This window comes from Hordeum vulgare, chromosome 1H, assembly GCF_904849725.1.
Source record: "Hordeum vulgare subsp. vulgare chromosome 1H, MorexV3_pseudomolecules_assembly, whole genome shotgun sequence".
NCBI lineage: Eukaryota > Viridiplantae > Streptophyta > Magnoliopsida > Poales > Poaceae > Hordeum > Hordeum vulgare.
Window position 1 is genome coordinate 150,683,825 of NC_058518.1, and position 5,552 is coordinate 150,689,376.

Consider the following 5,552-nt stretch of genomic DNA (forward strand, 5'->3'; position numbering starts at 1 on the left):
GCGGCGCCAACCTGTGTTTTGATTTTTGGCCGAAAAAATCAAATTTCGGCCAAAATTCGACCATCTCGTCATGGGCCGGCAGAAGGGCCTTTCGACAGAATTATTCGGCCCAATTTGAACTTACTTGGCTTGGCCCAGGTTCCAGAGTATTCTTGTTAGCGTCTAGCTGATACAAGAGCATGAAACCTAGCTCACAAACCCTAAAACTCTCGTTTCCTCTCCTCTCCTCCTGTCTGCGGCGTCGCCGCTTAACACAGAACTCCTCACACAGCTCATCCGGCGGTCCGGCCAAAAAGCTCAACCCCCAGATCCACTAGCATCCTCCACCCCCATCCTCCTCTCCATTGCATCTCCAACGCTACGGCATGGTGCTCAAAGGCTACGGCAACAAAGATGACAAGTTCAACGGAGGCAGGAGCATGGGGCAGGGGCAGCAACACGGAGGGCGTCCACTTGATTTTGAAGGTAAATCCACTATGCCTTGACTCATCTATTCCATGGGCGGGTGAAGTAGGTTCTTATTCCAACATTAACACTGAAGTGCTAAATTTCAGTCATAATATTGCAAAAAATTTAGTATACAAGAGCAGTTATGTGTGGATGCTAGTTTACAAGATGTGTGGATGCTAACTTCTAGTCATAATATTGCAAAAAACACTTGGTTTCTATCTGGCCAGAGAGCAGTTTTGTGTGGATGCTAGTGTACACGAGCAGAGGCAGAGTAAATACGTTGCACACACTTGCTATATTTCTTGAACACATGCATACACAGATTGGTGTTGTAGAACTAGCTTCCAATAGTACTTGGATGCATAGATCGCTACTTGCCTCATTACAACCGCATGGATCATCTCCAGTATTTTCATTTTCACTGCTGCCTATATATGTTGTGTCTACTTGCAGAAGTACAGTAAACTAAACATTATCTAGGAAATGTATTACTATGCTTGCTACTTGCAGAAATTCCTATGCAGAAATTCATAGAGCGAGTTTCATTAGTTACAGTTTGAGAATCTGGATGTATTGTTTTTGCAGGTAATGGAAATGCAAATAGGAGTGGTAGTGGCGATCTTGATGCAAATGAAAGTGCTTCCCATAGACCTTGGAAAGGTATTACTATGCTTTTCTTGGTCAAGGTAAACTGCAGCAGTTTAATTAGTTACAGTTTCACAATCTGGTTGTACTATTTTCTTGGTCACACGATGCAATTGGAACCATGATTTTTATTTGCTAGGTTCATTTAAAGTGATGTTTGTAACCTTGCAATGCAGGACCTAAAGACAATAACTTGTATGATCCTTGGAACCATGCATGACCGTATTATGGGGGTTTTGTTTCCACGTACGACAGCCTAAAGCACAAAGGTGGAGGTGCAACCCGTGTTGTGGAGCACCTTGGTGGTATTGTATGTAATGTGAGGAGCTGCCCCAATGTGCCAAGAAATGTGAGAGATGCAATGAGAGAGTGCCGGGATGAACCAAAGAGGAAGAAAAGAGATAAACAAAATAGCAGGCTGAGAATTGAAAGAAATATTATGGAAGGGTTGTATCAAAAAGGAGGGGTAATTAACATATTAGTTGATGATGAAGAAGAAATTCAGATGAATATTAGAGAAGCATTGCGTGACCCGAATATCTCTCGCAGAGATGAAAGGAGAATTGGCAGGGGGGTGTGGGTGATGTGCGGGTTTCTGTTGGTAAAAGGAGTATCACCGCCTATTTTGACAAGCAATTATCCAACAACAAAGTATCTATGCAACCCAAAATCAGTAGTGCTTTGAATCCTAATTCAAGACATGCGCTTGGCCTAGCTTGGTACAAGTTTATTCATAACAATGATATTGCTGGACTTAAAGCTGATTGTCCATACTTTCGAGCTGCTGTGAAGATCACTCAACAATAGGGCCCATTCCTATACCGACCGGGAAGGAGATTCATGGGCAATATTTGGAAGCCAACTATGATGAATCTAATTCGTTTCTTCAAAAATTCAAACAAGACTAGAAGAACTTTGGTGTGACTCTTATGTGCGATTCTTGGACTGGTCCTACAGCAATGAGCATCATAAACTTCATGGTGTATTGTAATACACGAATTTTCTTCCTCAATACCATTGATGCATCCGGCGAGACTCAGAATTCAGGTTACTTCTTCCTTCTCTTCTTAGCACTTTACTTGCTTCTTGAATACTTGTATCTGTCCTATAATTGTTTTATCTTCTTAATGCCTTGTTCTAATTTGGTATATTTACATTTTACGTATGTTCTTACAATGTTTGCTTCTTGAATACTTGGATCTGTCCCATAATTGTTTTATGTTCTTAATGCCTTGTTCTAATTAGGTATATTTACATTTTACGTATGTTCTTACAATATTTGCTTCTTGAATACTTGGATCTGTCCTATAATTGTTTTATGTTCTTAATACCTAGTTCTAATTAGGTATATTTACATTTTATGTATGTTCTTACAATATTTGCTTCTTGAATACTTAGATCTGTCCTAAAATTGTTTTATGTTCTTAATGCCTAGTTCTAATTAGGTATATTTACATTTTACGTATGTTCTTAAAATATTTGCTTCTTGAATACCTGGATCTGTCCTATAATTGTTTTATGTTCTTAATGCCTTGTTCTAATTATGTATATGCATTTTACATAATTTTGCAGACTTTATCTATAAAGAGATTGAAAAGGTTGTAGAAGAGATAGGCCATGAGCACATAGTTCAAATAGTAACCAAAAATGGATCTAATTATAGGAAAGCTTGCAAAAACTCTTATAGAAGAACCAAAATATTCTCATATTGTTTGTCAACCGTGTGCTGCCCATACCGTCAATCTTATGCTAAAAGATATAGGTAAATCTCGTGAGGTTGATGTGATAGTCAAGAGTGCCAAGACAATTTGTAGGTTCATGCGTAAGCACAATAACCTCCATGATAACATGAAGAACATAGGTGGTGAACTGATTAGACCAAATGTCACCCGTTTTGGGACTGTCTTCATGTTCCTTGATAGTTATCATTCGAAGAAAGATAAATTTAGGGAGTGGATGGTTTCAAAGGATTGGAAGGAGTGTTAGTGGAAGTATGAGGCTGGGCATGTGTTTGCTGAAGAGTGTTTGTCTAGTAATGTTTGGTAGAACGCACTAGAGTGGGTATTGGGTTCATTGAGGCCACTTTATATGGCCATGAGGTATGCAGATACACAAAACAATGCACACTTTCTGGCTTCAAAAATGTATGATGCTCGCTATACAAAAGATGGAAGCCCATCTTGGCCCTACATCAAGGTTGTACCTTACGTTCATGCGCAAGGTGGGTAAGAGGATAGATGCGATGGAAGAAGATACATTTATGGTTGTAGGTAGTGATAAATAATTTAACCTTCGCAATTTATGTTTATCATTTTTTTGTTTTTTAAGTCACGTGGCTCTATTTTTTTTGCAGCTGCTATCCTTGATCCATATACACATTACAAGATGAACCTTTGCAACCACACCGATTATGTCACTTCACTAACATATGCAATAACGAAGATACTAGATCCAATGAGTGCTCTTTCAACCATTGATGAAGTGAGGAAGTTTAGGGAGTGCCAAGGATGGTTTGGGACTAGGTTGGCAGAAGAAGCTGCGGCAAGAATGGAGCCAAGTAAGTCAGGGTGTTTTAGTTTTAGAATTTCCATTTTCTTCCAGTTTGCATTTCTGAAAATTAATTGTTGTTATCTTGCAGCCCAATGGTGGTTTCAGTTTGGAGGGGGTGTTCCTGCATTACAGAAGTGTGCAATGAGAATTTTCTCACTATGTATCTCCTCGAGTGGGTGTGAGAGAAACTGGAGCGCTTTTGCTTTGGTGCACACAAAGCAAATGAATCGTCTTCTATATGACAAGCTTGACAAGCTAGTTTCTGTCCGCTACAACCTAAAGGTATAAATCAACACTTTTACTTTCTACCTTGTGTCACCTTGCATGTCTTATAATTTACTTGGTTTACTATTCAACCCTTGAGGATACGTGTTGAAGAAGATGAAGGGACAAAGAGATATATAGATAAAGAAATTGATCCAAGTGCATTGCTAATGGATACAACAATGTTTGATGAAACAAAGCCAATAATGTAGTGGTTGAATGAGGATGTAGAGGATCCAATTATGGATGGAGATGATGCAGCTAGTGCTGTTTTTGAGCAAATAAGGCATCTCAACTCAAGTAGGAAGGCTTCTTACGTGAGGATGATGATGGAGAGAATGAATATGTTGATAATGACATTGAGGATGCTGATGCAGTGAGTGAGGATGATGAGGATGATCTACAAGATCAGCTAGATACACAAATACAACTTGAAGAAGAGACACAAGTACAATTTGAAAAGGATACAACAACAAGCATTGGAAATTTGGAGACTCGTAGATCTGGACGACTTGCTAGGAAGAAGACCAGGCATGTCAACAGTCTCTACTCGTAGATTTGGTAAGTCTCTTCTTTTTGGTGTTTCTGATTCAGGTTGATCTTTTTGTAGCTTGATCTACATTGCTTTCTTTAACTAGGTTGATCTTTTTGCAGCATGATGTTGGTTGGAGGATTTGAGCATAGAAGTGGAGCTTTCTCAATGGAACAAGACCTACCTATGCATGCTTTCATGGATTTCTTTTGGAGCTGCTGTTTGGTATGATGCTTTGATGGATGTCTTCTCGATCTGTTTCTATGTGAAATCCTTTAAATTCTATTGTTGATTGTAGTGAAGTATTCAAACTTTGAACTATGGTGTGATGATTGTGGACTGTCAAGTTTAGAACCAATGTGCGTGAGGGTTATGTTGGACTGATGTTGTTATTTTAATTCCGAGATAATTTGCTGAGCATTATATGTTTACTCAAGATGGTTGTTGGGTTGCTATGCTTTTGCTCTGCTAGATTTCAAAATTCTGTGATTTTTCTGTTAAATTTTGGCCGAATTTCGGCCAAATTTAGGTCAGAATTCAAAAATTGGTTTTACAATTTCGCCCGAAATTTTGCCAATTTTTTTGGAATGACTGAAATTCGGCCATTTCATTGTCGGACGAGAAAAATGGCAAACCGAAAATCAAAACACAGGCGCCAGCACCCGCTCGATTCCTTCGACGATGTCTGCGCCCACTGAGAGACAGATCTGGAGTTGGAGGGCACAACGAAGCGATAACCATCGTCAGCTAATCTGACGGTGGTCGTAGCAACGACGATAAGGGGTACCGTGGCGGAAAGGGACCAAAGCCTGATATATCTCCAACATATCTATAATTTTTGATTGTTTCATGCTGTTATATTATCATTCTTGGATGTTTTAAAATCATTTTATAGTCATTTTATATCTTTTTTTGGTACTAATCTATTGACATAGTGCCCAGTGCCAGTTGCTGTTTTCTGCATGTTTTTACATCGCATGAAATCAATACCAAACGGAGTCCAAACGTAGCGAAATTTTGTGGATTGTTTTTGGGCCAAAAGACATCCAGTGGGACACAAACACACCTGAGGAGAGCTCCGATGGGAGCACAACCCACCAGGGGGCGCTTG

At 39.4% G+C, this 5,552-nt stretch overlaps 1 pseudogene; it reads left to right on the plus strand.

Annotated features, from left to right (window-relative positions):
- Positions 1-365: 365 nt before the first annotated feature.
- Positions 366-4,524, plus strand: LOC123397692 (annotated as a pseudogene).
- Positions 4,525-5,552: the final 1,028 nt, after the last annotated feature.